At 45.2% G+C, this 17,731-nt stretch overlaps 1 protein-coding gene across 17 annotated transcripts in view; it reads right to left on the bottom strand.

Moving 5' to 3' along the window:
• The window catches only part of ABLIM1 (actin binding LIM protein 1), a 182,923-nt gene that overhangs the window by 161,545 nt on the left and 3,647 nt on the right, over nt 1–17,731 (bottom strand). The gene's annotated exons all lie outside the window — the stretch shown is intronic.

The following is a 17,731-nucleotide window of genomic DNA, read 5'->3' as shown; positions in this document are numbered from 1 at the left end:
TGTTCCTTGTTCTTAGTATAGATGTCTTCAGAAGGATGCAGCCCTTCTGTGTTCAGACATACGTAAAGCCTGGGATGACAACACCGGATAAAACCATCCTCAGTTCAAAGGACCATAGGAAAATGGGTCTGGAAGGGACTTTGAGCGGTCAGCTAATCAAACCCCCTGCTCCAGACTGAGCCATCTCCAGCTAAACCACCTTAGAGAAGTATTTGTTTAACCTACTCTCAAAATGTCTAGTGACAGGGATTTCACAGGCTCTGGTAATCTGGTCCAGTACTTAACCACCCCAGAGTCAGAAAGTTTTCCCTAATATCTACTTTGCTTTCAAACTGGCACAGCAGACACAAGAGAACTAGCATCACACAAGCAACATCTAACCCCTTCAGTGAGATTTCTTAGCTCAGACTAGCTTGGCCAGGGGAAGAAAGCTTGAATTCTTCAGCCCAAGATTGAAGCTGTGAATAGGCATTGAGTGGAAGGAGAGGGAGAGGCACTTGTCAACTTCATCTTCATTTTACTGCACTAATAAAACTGTTACTGTGCCATTTTCCTTCTGACCAGCAGTATTTAACATCTATGTTAGAGCTGCCCTGAATCAGGCAAAGTGCCCCAACAAAGCAGCCCAGACGGAAATGCGTGGGGTGTAAGCGCTGGATGTGGCCAGTGCATGTCATCTGATTTAGGCAGTGTTTTCCCAAACAAGTGAGCATCTCCCCAAGTCATTTTTCCCTTTTCTTCACAGAGTTGCCTTCTTTTCTGCACATTTCTCAAAACACCGACAGTGCCCATCAACATGTCAATACCTTCTGTCCACATTTGCACTTTCTTTGCCTCCCCGCATTGTCTTATACAGCATAAAGGACAGAGGTAGCTACCCGTGTTAGTCCGAAGTCAAGCGGAAGTTAGGGTAGGATAGCCAACACCTTCAGAGAGGCATGAGCTTTCCTAGGCTACAGGCTACTTTGTCACGCCATTCACTGCATCTAGTAAAGTACGCTGTAGCCTAGGAAAGCTCACACCTTTTTGAATGAGTTACTTTATAAGGTGCCACCATCTCTCTCTCTCTCTCACACACACGTGCGCACACACACACACACACACTGTTTAGTCTATGTATTTATGCCATCCTCATCACCAGGGATCCTGGTTTTCTCCAATTTAAAAAAAGTCCCTAGTTTTCAATTAAAAAACAGTAACTCCAAATTCACATTTTTCCATGATTAAAATGAAACACTGCTATATATAAGTGGGGTTTCATTTTAATCACAAAAAAATGTGGATTTGGGGTTACTTTTTTTAAACTGAACACTGGGGATTTTTTTTTTTAAATTGGAAAAAACCAGGATCCCTGCTCATCACTGTATGGGATGGCCTCGCTCTCAGTTCCCACCCTTTCTCAAACCCTCCGACCCTTCCCCTCATACCTTGCCATCCATCCTCTGTGGCCAATTTCTTACTCCTTTACACCCGGAAGTGCCTCTCATCTAGTATTTGCCGTGCCAGATCCTCTCCTCGAGTCAGCTTCTGGAAATCTACTGTTACTTCACTGAGTCCTCTTGCTGTAAAACCCTCTTTTCAGTCTGCATTATACCTACCTGCCGAACCTATAAACTCTTTGAGAAACTCATGGCTAGTATTTGCCATCTATGAGGTGCATGCGAGGCGCAAGCGAAACAGATAACAGTAATTGCAGGATGGAGGAATTACAGCATTAAACTTAGAGGAAATACAGTTTTTTAGGCAGTGATTTTTAATCATCCAGCTCAGCCAAAATGATAAAGTAGCTGCTGCTATTTTGTTAGCCCTGGTTTCTATTTAAAATATTTAGAGTCTAGCTGCCTGGATTCCTTGACTGGAATATGAGGCTTTATATATCTCCTCCTCTGCAGATATGCATCAGCTCATCTCTTTCTTTGAAACACTGATTCAATCCACATGAGTAAGCAGAATGCAGAAGGGAACACCAACTAATGTATTAATTAGCAGTTGCTTCTAAATAAGACCCCATAAGTACATTGCCTTAAATGAACTGCTTCCAATCTGTAGTCCACTACTATTTCTGGAGTGGAAGAGCACAGGTTATTTTTCTTCCAGACAAAACCATTAACTTGTAACTAAGCTAACACATTATTCATGTAGTAAGAAAGAAGCGAGGAAAAAAACCCAAACATACTAGCAAGTGCTGCCTTGTCAAAAATACTACCAGCAAAACTCTCCTTTCATCTCAGTACCAGGACATGCGCCAGATCTGGGTCTACTGAAGATAATGGCAAAGAGCTAAACTGTCAATGTTTATTGAGACAAGGGCCTGGGCAAAAGCTCTTCGTGACATCAATGATGTGGGACAAAATCCACATGCAGCAATAGTCTGTTCTTTTTGCTGCACAGAAATAGAACAACTCAATACATTACAGGCATCAGTGTAATGAAATACCTTTCCCTTAGCTTTCAAGGCCCTTTAAATGAACACAAATGATATCAGTTGCCATTTTCAGCCTAAGCTCTTTGCTGCAGCTAATTTTGACGCCTCTCTTACCGGCATCAGGTCGGGTTTTGGAGTCAAGGTTCAGCCAGCGATTTCTGTTCTCCTGCAAGGAATTATTTGAAACATCTCCCTTTGGAAATATTCATTACACAGCAAAGCCTTCCCGCGCTGGAGGTGACCCTTTTCACATTCATTAATAAGCATGGGGGCTGGGGTGGTGTGAGCACTAAGGCACACAGTTGACAGCACAGAGTTCACAAATTTGAGGCCATCTCAGAAATGCTCACCATGCAGCCATGCTAAATTCCAACTAATCTGTGAATTCTGTTAAATACTTGTGTCACAAGGACACAGGAAAGGATGAGGAAGGATGGGACAGGGAATTAAAACAGTATTGCAGGGAGGGTCAGAGAGCTACTACTGGCAGCGTACAAACTGCCTTTAAAATATTTACGAGTAAAATTCACCCACTCAGGAAAATGTATGTAAAAGCTTGTTGGATACTTATAACCTGGAGCTTGTTTTGGAACTGGGACCCTGAACAGAGCCGGCACAACCCTGGAGTAGGGATCTTCTCTCAGCAAGGGTAAATATTTCAAACCCTGCACTGCTTAGAAGATTTCCCTGGCAATGAAGCATGGCAGCAATGGTGCCAGAGGATGCACAGCCAAGACAGCGCCAGATTTCTACTTGTATAGTGAGGGAGGGAGGGAGGCAGGCTGATCAAGTGGTCAGGACACTAGCCCAGGACTTGTGAGATTTGAGCTGAATGCCCTACTCCACCTCAAGTACACAGTTTGACCTCAGGTGAGTCAGAGATCATCACCGTGCCCTGACTCACTGCGTGTAAAACAAGACGAGCGCTGCCCTTCCTCGCAGGATTCATGGCTGTGACATAGTAACTTACTGTGCTGATGGCAGCCAAGTAGTAAGGTAGCTGGTCAACACGGTCACAACTCTTCTCTACCTGCTAGAACACTACCCGGGGGAATTCACAGCACCAACTGACCCATACAAGGTACTTTTAATAACCCTGAAAGTTAGTATTTCTTATTATAACCTGGCATTAGTTAATGCCACTCCAACACCACACACTAACACTACCTATCTAATCCTTATCTAGCTCTGGGAGTGGTTGAGCCAGCTCAAAACCAATGATTTCATCACTAATGGGAACCTGCAGGTACCAGCCTTGCCCATGCCCAGGTTACATGCAAGAACTATTCTACTGTTCAGAGGTGCTGCTCCTACCTAAGCTGATGAAAATCACATTTTCCAGAAGGCAATTAGCAGTTTTCTGCCATTTCCCACTCATTAAAAGTAAATATATAGCACCTGCTTTAGAATATGCAGTCTAATTTGAGATATTCATAGTTTATCTTAAAATAACAATCTAAAACCAGATCCCCCCCAAATTAAAATATAAATTAAACAGACATAAACAGAATGATTTCAGAGGATAAAATAATTAAGCAGAATGCAAAGCAACCCAGATGCATAAAATGCGTATGTTACTTAAACTGAGCAGCAACAATCTTTTTGTTCGGGCTTTGCACAACCCCTCGCACAACAGGGTTCTGGTCCCGAACTGCCACTCTTAGATGCTATCGTAATTCATGGCTGTGACATAGTATCACATCTATGTAATTTGTATATCTCAGAATTTATGTAAAATTAGGGGTATTTACTGACTAAAAAGACTTTCACATGAATTTAGTCCAACCAGACCAACTCTGCGCAGGCATTTTTCTATCCATTTAAACCTAATTCTGACACATCTATTTAGCTCACATCAGTAAATTTGCAGTGAGCTGCTAAACTGATATAACCAGTTTTAAACCAATATAAGAGTTTCCACATGAGGCTTTGCAGCAGTTTAACTAAATTGTTTTTTAAGCGGACTTTAATTACATCAACACACTTCTGGGCTTAAATAAGCCCTAACGGATATTAGTAATAAACTGATGATAATTGGAAAGATATGACTATTTGCTTTAATATGTATATACATACATCTTTTCTTCCTCCAGCCATTTTTTCAAGCTCAGCTCTTAGGACCATCATACTTATTGAAGTTTAAACCATTAGTCCTTCCAGATTTACATGGGTTGCTTGAGAGCAATTAACAAGAGACCATCAATAAGTATTGTCGCTACTGCTTCCAGTGGTTTTGTAGGGCAGCTGGAATTTCAGAAGTTAAGATTGTGTGCTGGAAACTACCCCAGGGCTCCTTGCTTCATGAAGGGGCTAAATCTATCACCAAAATTATGTGCAGAAGACACTTCCAAGAGCGGATAAAGCTCCTGGCTTCAGCTTCCAAGGACAATTTAAGTCACTGTCCCTTACGCAGAATCCCCTTGAGTTAACAAACCAGTGTGGCAAGTGGTCTGTGAAACAGGTGACTTTACCAGCTGAGCTTCCCAGGTAAGAGAGACAGACAAAAACAAAAGAAAAAAAACCTCTTTTTCCTCAAACTTTTTTTATGGTCAAAATAAATCACAGAAGTCCCAAGTGGAACAAGAACCTAGGTCCAGCAGCTACCTGAGGGAACAAAAAAAAAAATCTCAAAGACTGAAGGCATTTGCTCACTGCTGGTCTTATCTGTCTTACACTGGTGTAATTCTGGAGTAACTTCATTGACTTGAAGGGAGTTACTCTGTTTGCAGCCGTCTCAGCTGTTTGCAGAGCAACTCAGAACCTAGCTCTTAAATAGCCCAAGTTACCTCTGCTCTCTCCGGAGACACGGTGGCAAGGAAAGGAAAGGTCCTGCTCTTCTCCCAAAAGCCTGCAGCAAAAGCGGAGACACAGAGTAACCCCAGTTCCACAAAGCAAATTGAAAGCACATCTCTCCCAAGTACAGGGATGCACAAAGCTCTTGGTTCAGAGGCGATGTCTTTTTTTAGACCAACTAAATAGTAGCAAAAAAAATCCCTTCTTTGCAAGCTTTCGGGCACACGCGCTCTTCATCAGGTTGAGGAGAAATCAAAGATTGTGAAAGTCCTCCTCGGTAGAAAATTAACTTCATTTTACACAGGGGAGAGAGGGTGGCTCAAAAGTGCATTCCCCTGGGGATCTGAGTCCTTTTGTGAGAGCGTTGCTCTGTGACGTGAAGATTAGGCTGTCTTCTGCCCTGGAGGTGTCTGACGTCAGAGGCAGCCAAGGATGTGAAAAAAACCTCTTTTTTGTTTAGCAATGAAGTTTATTTTTCCAAACGGCTAAAATACGATATCCTCCATGTTTCAGGGATCTGTTTTAGGTATGCTGGACTGAGAAAAAAGAGATACACAAAGCTCTTGGTTCAGAGGTGATATCTTTTATTAGACCAACTAAATAGCAGCAAAATGATTCCTTTCCTTGCAAGCTTTCAGGCAATTTCAATTTCAGCTTCTGGGCTGCCTCCACATCTGGAGTCCTGTGGGCCGTCTTGGGCCCCCCGCTACAGAAAGGATGTGGAGATATCGGAGAGAATGCAGGGAAGGGCGACAAAAATGGTGAGGGGGTTGGGGCACATGACTTCAGGGGTGACGTGAAGGGTGGCCTTGCAAAAAGGCACTGTTGGCGGCACCTGTTAGCAGTTGCCACTTGTCACCCCGCCGCCAACACCGCCTTGCCACCCAACCACCACCAGGGGCACACACCATTCATGCATGGCTTAAATGAGAAGAGGCTGAGGGAACTGGACTTCTTTCATAGTTTCATAGTTAGTAGGGTCGGAAGGGACCTGAGCAGATCATCGAGTCCGACCCCCTGTCATGGCAGGAAAGAGTACTGGGGTCAAACGACCCCAGCAAGATGTTCATCTAACCTCCTCTTAAAGCCCCCCAGGGTAGGAGCCAGCACCACCTCTCTTGGAAGTTGGTTCCAGATCCTAGCCGCCCTGACCATAAAGTCGCGCTGCCTGATGTCTAGTCTGAATCCTCCCTCTGCCAGCTTGTGACCGTTATTCCTGGTCACTCCTGGCAGTGCTCGGGGGAACAGGGACCCCCCCAGTGCCTGCTGATCCCCCCTGACTAGTTTGTAACAGGACACTAGGTCCCCCCTCAGCCTTCTCTTGTGAAGGCTGAATAGGTTCAGGTCCCATCGCCTCTCCCCATAGGGTCTGCCCTGGTGACTCCTACCATGCGAATGGCCTCCTCTGGACCCTCTCCATGCTGTCCACATCCCTCCTGAAGTGCGGCACCCAGAACTGGACGCAGGACTCCAGCTGCGGCCTGACCAGTGCTGCATAGAGGGGGAGGATCACCTCCTTGGACCTGCTTGAGATGCATCTGCAGATGCATGACAAGGTATGGTTGGCCTTCCTGACTGCATCCCCACGCTGTCGGCCCATGTCCATTTTGGCATCAATAATGACTCCAAGATTGTTTTCTGCCTCTGCCCTGACAAGAAGGGAATTCCCCAGCCTGTAGGTGTGCTGCTGGTTCTTCCTCCCCAGGTGCAGCACCTTGCACTTGTCTGTGTTGAAACCCATCCTGTTCTCATCCGCCCACCCTTGTAACCTGTCTAGGTCCAATTGCAGCCTATTCCTCCCTTCTAACATGCCCACATCTCCCCGCATCTTAGTGTCATCAGCAAATGTGAACAGGGTGCTTTTTACCCCCTCATCCAAGTCGCTGATGAAGATGTTGAACAGTGCGGGCCCAAGGACCGAGCCCTGGGGGACCCCACTGCCCACATCCCTCCAAGGTGAAAATGACCTGTCCACCACCACTCTCTGGGTGTGGCCCTCCTTTCATAGTTTCATTTAGTCAAGAGAAGAGAAGACAGAGGCAGGATTTAATAGCAGCCTTCAACTCCCTGTAGGCTAGTTCCAAAGAGGATGGAGCTGGACTGTTGTTAATGGTGGCAGATGTCAGAACAAGGAGCAATGGGCTCAAGTTGTAGCAAGGGATGTTTAGGTTGGATATTAGGAAGACATTTCTCACTAAGAGGGTGGTGAAGCACTGGAACAGGTTACCCAGAGAGGTGATGAAGTATTCAAGACCCAGACAGACAAAGCTTTGGCTGGGATGATGTAGTTGGGGCTGGTCCTGCTTTGAGCAGGCGGTTGGATTAGATGACCTCCTGAGGTCCCTTCCAGCCCTCATTTTCTATGTGTTTAAGGGTGCACGTGCCCCAAAGCTTGCAAAGAAAGGAATTTTTCCTTACTATTTAGTTAATCTAATAAAAAGATATTGTGAGAGCTTTGTATATCTCTTTTTTCTCAGACCAACATGGATACTAAATAGATCCCTAAGTACAGGGATGCACTCGCTCAGCAAGTTTTAAGTCTGCAATGTCACTGCTGCTTTCTGAGAAGCAGATCACTGTATCACAGGGCTAATGTCAATTATGGGGATCGCTGTCTCAGCACAGAAAAGGGCCACGGCATAGACCACATCATCCTTAACAAGAAACCTCAGCCACTGCCTGCAGAGGAAATGTTCTCAGGTAAAAAGCAGCACTTTACAAGGAAGCAAAACAACAGCCACCCTTCATGATGTTCTTACACCTGAATCTGATCCCAATGCAATACTGATTGGAAACCAAAGACCCAAGTGAAGTGAACGCTGACTCAACTGCAGGCGGTGCTGGCAGGGTGCCATGTCTCTGCCGCAAGGCTCAGCAAGACGGAAAGAAACTTCTGGGAAACGTCTCACTCTGAGCGTGCTGTAGAGGTGAGGTTGCAGCAAGTACACCAGACTCAGTCGTGCTCCCAGCTGAAGTCAATGGCAAAAAATCTCCCAATGAAGCCAACAGTGCTTTAGAAAGTAATTAATTTTGGATGAGGCTCATTAGTACTTGGTCGTTTTCCAGTCACACTCCCTGGCACGTTGGCATCCTCAGACTGGCAGGAAAACTCATACAGTTTGCAAAGTCATTCGCTGGCTCCGCTTCCCAGTTGGGGAAAGATCAGGAAACGCTTCACCAAGAAGTCAGAGCGCGAGTTCCAGGGATTTTCAGAAACCAGAGCCTTGAACCCCAACACGAGCTATGCAATCCTCTGTCTCTTTAAAGGAGACCGAAAGCATTTCACACACTTCCCTGAAGGCGAGACCTCATGGATGTGTCCCGGCTCCACCCTTCCAAACGTTCCCTCTTTTCTATCACAGTATAAGCCACATCGAACTTCTCCTGGGACAACTCCAACCGTGCTGCCCCAGGCAGGAGTCCAAGCCCGGTGCTGGAACAGAGCGCACTAGCTGTACCTTACAGCCCACCCCGACAGGCCTGACACCATGCCCACGGGAGTGAGTCCGGGGCCACGCTTCAAGGAGACACCAAGGACCTCGTGGGATCTGGCTAATGCAGATGGAGATCTTGCAACCAGAATTCGTGAAGCAGCTGCTCTGTAAAATAATCACCCTCTGCTTAAAACTGGAATAACAAAGAGGAAAAAAATACAGCAGAGAATTAGTCATGTGAAACTATAGCATGGTTTTATTTTAACAGAGAACTCCTTTAAATCTCCCGGCTCCTGCTGCCTTTCCTTTCAGCCTGGGTGCCGACAGGAATCAAGGTAGGCGGCTTCTGTCGCAGCTTTGCTAAGGCAATCAGGACGAGTGAATTTTCCTAAAGCCAATGCTCTCTGCTCTCTCTCCCCATCCGAACTGAGATGGTCTGACACACAGTCTTGTCCTGAGCTGCTGAAGGCAGTAAAGGAAGCTGACATTCCTCTGTGGCAGGTTTGATGCAATCTAACCTGTGACAGGAAACACAGCCCCAAAATAAAATACAGCTAATCACATCGCTGCCCTGGCACTCCATAATCTTACCCCTCTCTCGACTTAAAAGTTAAAAAAAGCCCAAAGCCACCACAAAAATCCTGGTGGCTATTTATGAAGTACATAGTCATAGAGCCGCTCGCAATTTCTGTTTGGCAGAGGAATTCAGCGAGGAGCAGAGAGACATTTTAGCCTTCTCAGGAATATGGACTCACTACCTACATGAGCCCGAAGTCTATTATTTACAGGGAGCCAGGTTATGAAACGAAGCTAGGAAGACGCTCAGAAGCAGCGCCTGACTCTTGCTTGCTTCCGAGCAGCTCTGGGGGTTGCAGCACACCGCAAACAGGCCCAGACCCCCCAGAAATGCTCCCAGCTCAGACCGGTTGTGAGCCAAGAAGAAGGATAATTGCAGAAAGAGTGGGAGCTGCTGTCTCAAGAGGGGCCTCTCTGGAGAAGTGGGAGTTACTGCGGGGAAAAAGGAGCATGAGCCCAAACGCCTTTGCAGGATAAGTTGCATTTAATACACAAAATACAGCAAGACTTCTGGAGTTGCCTAAGCAATTATTTTAAAGCCACAGCTAATCCACTAGCAGCCAACGACAAAGCACAGCTTGATAAATTAACATCTGTAAGTGGGAAGACAAACTTGTCTTGGGTTGAGGCACCAGGCTGGAAGGCAAGAGCTCAGGTCCTGGCCGTGGGCTTCCTTTGGAGGACCTTGGACTTATCACTTGGTCACTAGCATCTTCTGAAAGGGAGGATGGACAATAATTTTCTTCTTCCTCCCGCGTCTCTCATCTCTCTGGTCCATTACATCTTCAGGGCAACTCTCAGTACATGTATTTAGTAGCCAAGCACAACCAAACCTGTAGGAAGTACTGCAATATGATTAAAGAGCTGATGAGGGCACAGTGCCGTTCTGCATGCACCGTTCTTGAAGGACAGCAGGGGGTTGAAACTAATGAGAAACCCATCAGCTCAGGTATTGGAATAATGCTGTTCGACGCGGAAATCGGACCAAACACCTGTCTGGGAATAAAACGAACTCTCCCTTGACCAGTTAACAGAAAAAGACATAAGGGAACTCTGAGATGCCGACCGATGACCCAAGCAGGAAAAATCTGTCTACAGAAAAGATCTTAAAACTGGCTCTCATTCAACCTTAAGATTCACTATTTAAGGCATTTTTCCATCTTTTTTTTTAATCTGAACTAGTCAATAAAAATTATATCCATATGAGCCAATCAAAATTTAACAAAAAAGTTCTCCTGTTACTTGATACAAAATGTGGAGAACTCTTAAAGTGAAATTTTTATTTTAAAAATATTTATTTAAAAAAAAAAGTTAGTTTGTTTTAATTTCTGAAATTTTCTGCAATACAGGTTCTTATTTTATAGTTACCTCTAGTTGGGTTATGGGAGCAGTGGAGCTAAACAAGACAAAAATCAGTGGACCGACTGTGCATGGTACATCTATTATACCTTAGTAACCTGTATAATTATGATCGTTTGATGTACCAGACTACATATTGCACACATCTGTAACACAGCCAATGCACCCTTTCTGGCAAGCAAAGATACATGAGCTTTCTTCCCATCTCTTGCCCTCTGGAAACAGGGCCTTGCAACTAGGAAAGATGGAAAACAAAATTATATTTCAGATGAGGAAGCCACTTAGAAGTGAAAGGCACAGACTGTGTCAATCCTATCCCAGCCTTGTAAAAAGAAAAACAATTAATTCTTCACTCAGTTATTCCCAAACTCAAACCTCTTCCCTCACTGTACAATAAAGGCCCGATAAGAAAATAACCAACACTTTTTCTCATTATTTAACCTATTCAATTAACAGCATGGCGCATGTTCTCTGAGCTTCCCAGGTAGAATTAATGAAGTGCAACTAAATTATCTAATTTCAGAATTTCTATCAATCACCAAACAGGTGAATCCTAGCCACGACTGCAGCGTACAAATTAACTGAAATCAAGCTGTCTCAAGGCACTGCAGACACTCTAGCACAGGGGTGGGCAATTATTTGGGCCCAAGTGCCGCTTAGGGAGTTTTGGTGAGCTGTTGTAGCCTGGGTTAGCACCGTGTCACAGGCTGGGTGAACACCAGGTACCCCCCACTACCTCCACCCACAACAGCTCACTAAAACTCCTCTAGTGGCTGGGCAGATGGGATGGGGCCGTGGGAGGGCAGGGAGTGGCATCCAGGAGCAGGACAGACTGGCAAGGACAGGCCCAGGGCCAGGGCCAGGATTGCGAGTCGGTGAGAGCGTGGGGCCAGGGTCTGGGGAAGAGCTGCGATCTGGTCCCTGCACGGCCCTGTGACAGGCACCGGATCCATGGGCAGGGGCATGCAGGGGGAGGATTGTGACTCTGTCCCAGCCCCGATCCTGTGCTATCAACACCCAACAATCCTGGGGTCTCCACTCATGTGGGCAGGGCCATGGATGGGTGGGCAGTGGCATCCGGCTCCTGGACACCACTCCCTGCCCTCCCATAGCCCCATCCCATGCGCCCTGCCGCATGCCCTGCCTGTACAGGTCCTGGGCCAGTCCCCATGGAGACCCCCATTTCATCTGGCACCCCCAGCAGTGGGTGTAGGGCAGATGGGCTGGGGTGCCTGGGCACCAAGCCTGGGGTGCCTGGGCACCAAGCCTGGACCTGGTGGTGGCAGCAGACACTGGCAGCGGCAGCTGGAAGGAGCCACTGCTGCTGGGGATGCCGGCAAGCAAGTCTGGTGGCCATGCTGCCCCAGCCCTGCTGCATGCCTAGGCTGCCCACCAACCCTAGGCCATGGTCTTTGCAGCCAATCCTGCTGTGGGCTGGACAAAATCTGCTGGCAAGTTGCATCTAGCCTGCGGGCCTCGTTGTGCCCACCTCTGCTCTAGCAGTTGAGATATTTTTGCCCCACCAAGGAACACTGCCTGCCAATATATCTCCACCCTCAAGATGGGTTTGCTCTTAGTTATCTCATTTGCATTATACTTGAGAAGGGGTCTCTTTAAAAATAATTCTGAAGATGCTAGTGAGTAGAAGTACGTAGGAGGGATAGTAATTTGGCATAATTTATTTTTTAAAAAACAGAGACACATTTTGGCACAAATTTTAAACTTGTAGATAGCCTTCACCAAACAAATCTGATGGAGAAAAGGCTATATTCATCAAGTGCAAGAATTTCACCATTTCTTTAGAATACTTATATAGGTATACCACATTTTCTTTCAAAGAAGGCGGATCTTTTTTTCAAAAATCAGTTACTGGAAATCCAGTGCACCTTATACGTAAGATAATACAGTAAGAGCAATTCCTGCCACTTATCAGGCAAAAGTCAAGTCTGCGTGTGATCCACAGAGGACAGAACCAGGAGCCGACTCAGCTCCCTAACTGTTGCTACTCAGTCACTTACTACAAGATACCTTTTTCTTCATTCTGCTTTTCAAAAACAAGATACGTAACTTATTCTGGGTTGCGCTGTATGTGGGAAAATATGGTACATCATTCTACATGGCTACGGCTGGTGTTAGATGCCATTATAAATACGCAAGAGATATGCCATGTTTAAATGACACCCTGACAGAATACTAAAACAAAATACTGAAATAATAATACAGTGAAAAAACTTGCGTTCCTTATTAACAGAGGAAAGCAAAAACTTAGGTCAGATACACAAAGATAGACAGTGAAATGGTAAGAGGCTTAAATAGCCCTACGAACACATAAGGTGAATTCAATGTAAATTTTATTTTAAAAATATGGAAAAAGACACCTGCTTCTATTCTGCCTGCTTATTCTGTGCACACATACCATCCCATCTCCCATTCTCCTGCCATCTCTCCCTCCTCTGCTAAGGCCTGCATCCTGCAGTCAACATCACACGAACCAGTTTGCGACCTATGGGCTGTGGGCCTCTTCCCTGCAAAGACTGATGCACGAGCCAACTTCTAAACATGGGAGGAGTCCACGGAAGACAATTACTTAATTACCAACACCAGTTTTATCCCATTTGAAACCAGCCTGCATTACAAAATGTACAAAAAACCCCACTGTGGCACGTGCCCACTATGACACTCATAAATGTGCTAATTTATGTGAATTTGATGAGGTTTCTTATAAATGACCTACAGGAGCTTAACAAAACTAAATATATTTTGCTATATATTCTCCTATGATTTCACTAGGAACTGCAGATCTCATTTATACCGGTACAAATCTGAACCAACCCTGTTGAATACTTTAGCATTAGTCTGCATGTGCCTGAATGCATTAGGAGCACAAATCCTATGGATTTTCTATGGGATGTGCTCCTGACTCTTTCACCTCTTGTGCAAATACCAGTCTTTGCTAACTCACTTAAAGAGAATTACTTCCTTATGCTTTGAGTGGAGAACACTCAGTTTTCAAACCTGCACTGTGACAAACCATAAAATTTGTCACAGTGTAAAAATATCACAACACAGAAGGTCAAATCCCCTACTGCTCTATGCAAATTTGTACCAGCTGCAGGTCTTTGGGATTCCTGAAAACGTTCTGATATTTCAGGCCTTCATTTGCTGAATGGTGGTGGAAATCCACTGTTGTGCACCATGCATTTTCACTTACAAGACATGCCATATCTGCCTCCCAAGGTATCTTCTAACCCGAAATCCAAATGAAGCATATTGTGTAAGGTAGGAGGGACGGTAGCCTGGGATAATTTATTAAGAAGAAAAAAAAAAAAAAAAGAAAAACCAAACACTGACCAATTCTGCCACAGATACCTAATTGTTAAGTAGTCTTAAATAAACAAAATGGATGTAGAGAAGGCTTCACTTATCAAATGCAAAAATTTCACTATTCTGTTAGAAGATTTCTTTTCTTGCATAGAGCGCACATCTTTTTTTTTCAAAAATCACCTGCTGAGAACGGTGTGCCTTGTAGACATAAAGGCTTCAGATAATTATTTGTACTCCATCTTTTGGTAGTTGGCATCCAAGAAAAATGAGACTCTTTTCTACCAGGACAGTTAATGGACTATGTAGTTATCACAGTGAGATCATATGTTGTGGTAAGCTGAATTTGTGAAAGGGATGAGGGCAGTTTTTTGCCGGGGGGTTTTAAACCACTAACATAAAGGTGCCAATCTTCCTGATAAAGTACTCAACCAAGGCTTGCTGAGAAACAGATGATGTTGAAAGAAATGTTGACTAAGTTAAGCCAGTCTTTGACTTAAAAACTAAGTTACTCAATATGATTCCAACAGACATGTTACATGATAAGCATCCGGTGAAGCAGAGGGCAGGGACGTTAACTGAATTCAACGTGCCACGTTTCAGCACTAGGACAGGGCAGCATTAACTGAACGATTCTTGAAATTAACTTCATAGTAAGTGAAAAGCAAATCCAGATTGTCTAATACTGATGCTGTGAAAGTCTAAGTCGGCATCCTCATTCTTCCGCGCACTTGTAAACAGGTCTTTGCATACAGCTGGCTTATTAAAAAAGGGGCACCTTTAAATGCAATCCAGCCATCCCTCAAAATCCTTCATTTCAGTTCCAGCCAGGTGCTGCAAACCTTCTTCACCACTCGTACCTAAAAAGTCGCAGCATCTAGCAAGTAAATACAGCACGACAGTATTAAGTATCATTGGATAAACTTATTCAACATGACATTACACAGATAGATCCATTAATTATTGTATCTTAGACACCGCATGAATAAAAACATGAAAGTCAGATGTTAAATTAACATCTTGAGGGACCCTTATTTGCTTACTGATACAAAAAGCATCAATACACAAATACCAGCCTAAGCAAAGCAAGAAGTATGAAGTTGCTCAGCTGCGATCTTCAGAAAGGATGCACAAAGACAAGATTGCCGAACTGAGACTGCTTTCCCTGAAGAGACTGAAGGCTCTACCCTGACAATGAAAGAGGTTTACTGGTGAGAGTACTCGGCAGCAACCAAAACACAGCACAGCCAGCTTCCTAGTCATATCAACAACTCAGTCCACCTTCAGTCTTCAAAAGACAGCAAATTTAAATTATAGTTAAATCATGCAAGCTTATCTTTGGTCATGCAAGCTTATCTTTTAAGCTGCCAGAATAGCTCTGCAAGATTGCAGGGGCTGAAACAATGAGAATTAAAAAAGGCCTGATTCAGCAAGGTACTTAAACATGTAAGGTTAAGAACCCATTGAAGTAAGATTTCTGGGGTGAGCCATTAAGCTTCCTAAATCCAAATCACCTTCTGGCTAGGTTACAGAATCATCCTGCTGGTGTGTCACCATCGCAGTATGACACACGAAACAGCACAGGAGGTGTTTTCACAGACATGAGTAACGTCGTCTGCAAAAATCATCTCCCTTGCAAAGGGTCTACCTCCAAAAATAAAAACTGCAGGCCGCATTTTGCTTTTGGTTACAACCAGCAATCTCACTACAGGCCCTAGTTTAAGCCTTTTAAAGAGGCACGAACAGCTGTCAACCAAATCATTCTTTTTTTTAAATCAGTGAAACTATCCACAATGCATAGATTTATCTATTTGTCAAGGTGGTCACAAAGCTCCCATCACCACAGAACCTCTTTACCCTGGCATACATGAAGATTTAACCTCATTGTGTCAAACCGTAACCAAAGACTCTACAAAGGCACGCGATGATATAACCCTCTAAACGGCAACCTTCTCTAGGGACATCTCCACTGGTGTGCAGGAGTGAGAGGGTATACACTCAACAGCCCTCTCTGGCACTTGTTTATTAGAAAAATAAAAGTCAAGTTCTGGACATGCTGTATTTTTCCAGCAACCCACATTAACGTTTAATGCAATGTTGTAAATACACAAATGCTGACAAAACACTGATGACTGATACAGTATTGCTGGATACAGTCTGTTCCTCTGGTCAGTGCTTCACATGGGATGGCACATGGCAGACACTCTCTCAGATGCATCTCTGCCGCTTGGAAGTACAAATAAAAAGAAGTCACTGGCTTCTGCGCCTCTGATGAACAACCCATGTTGCCCCCCAGTAACTTAATGTCAGTAAATTAGACCCCAATCCTGCCTTCCCTAAATTAGACCCTGCTTTTGAAAAAAGAGCATTTATAACAACTTGAAGAGAAGGATAAAAACACTTCCTTTCCAAAAGGTTAGTTAAGCAGATTGATCCCCTCAACCCATAGCCTTGAGAAAGAGACTAAAGTAGCCTGCCTCAGTTTCCCCCTTCGAAAAAATGGGAGGTGGCGTACGCATTTATATATATCCTTGTTGTACCGGTGCTTCATTTCATCCCCCAGGCACTTCCGGCCAACTCTGCACTGTGACTCGACTACCCTGCAGCTGCCGGGCTGAAAACAGTCCTAAGTCTTCCTCACACCATGGATAGATACTAGCTAGTCTTAGGAAAACATTTCTTAGCTGGAGTTTAACTGATTTAAACCAAAATTGAAAAGAAATGCACTGTAATGCAAATTTAGTTTTGCTAGGTGCTAGGAAACCTTTAAAAAGTCCTTTGGTTTTTTGAAGTCTCATTCAAGAAATCTAACTCCAATAATTTGCACTTCATTTACTTTATCTGCTTTGGAAGGATGAAAAAGCCAAGTCAACTCTGTCACTATCTGAGCCCATACATTTACCAGTCTCAGTTTTAATTACTAAAACTAATAAGCCATCCCCTCCAATTAGACCAATGACAAAGCTCTCCAGATTTCTTCCTGTGAAAGAGCTGGTTGCCCTGCTTCTCTCCACAGCACCAGCTTTCACACCCAGAGGAGATTCAGTGGAACGTGTGGACTGCCACTCCAGACAACACCCGCATGCGGCAGACACGGCAGGACTGTGCAGTGCTCTTGCCCCATGGGTTCCCAGGGTATGAACCGGGTGCCACGCAGGGCAAACACTTTAGAGAACATGCAGCGCCCGAGCTGGCCGCCCACTGAGATCCCTTTGTTTCTCTCAGCAGGAATGCTGCACAAATGAGCTGAAATTCTGAAATGTCATGTTTTTAGAAAAATAAGATGACAAAAAAAGACAGTGAGAGAAATGAACAGCACAACTTTACGTGTCTTGCAGTTTTACCTGTCTGTAAAGTATCATAGGACAGGGGTTGGCAACCCCTGGCACGTGTGCTAGACCGTGGTGCACGAGGCCTTTTGCTTGGCACTCCAGAGTCAGCCCAGGCCCCAGCCAGCCACGGAGCAGCTGGGGCTGGGGTTACACTGCCCCAAGCCCCTTCCCTGCAATGTGCCCTGGTGCACATGAGCAGCTGTTGCCACCACGGAGCCGGGCTGTTCGCAGCAGGCAGCAGGCAAGCTGCAAACAGCTGCACCAGGGTCCAGAGTGCCAGCCTGGCTCAGGGGTCAGCAGCGGCTGCATGCACACCTCATGGCACACAGCAGGGACAGTGCATCCCCGGCCCCTTCCCCACCGTGCTCCCCAAGGTGCACATGCAGCCACTGCCAGCAACAAGTTGGGCTGATGCTCCAGATCCCGGTGCAACCACTTGCAGTTGCCTGCTCTGGGCTCTGTGGCAGGTGGCAGAGGGCTGCCCAGAGCCT

Source organism: Crocodylus porosus, unplaced genomic scaffold (assembly GCF_001723895.1).
Source record: "Crocodylus porosus isolate Cpor-Errol unplaced genomic scaffold, CroPor_comp1, whole genome shotgun sequence".
NCBI classification, from domain to species: Eukaryota; Metazoa; Chordata; order Crocodylia; family Crocodylidae; genus Crocodylus; species Crocodylus porosus.
The sequence above is the reverse complement of the archived record's forward strand: the minus strand, read 5'-3'. Positions and strand labels throughout refer to the sequence as shown.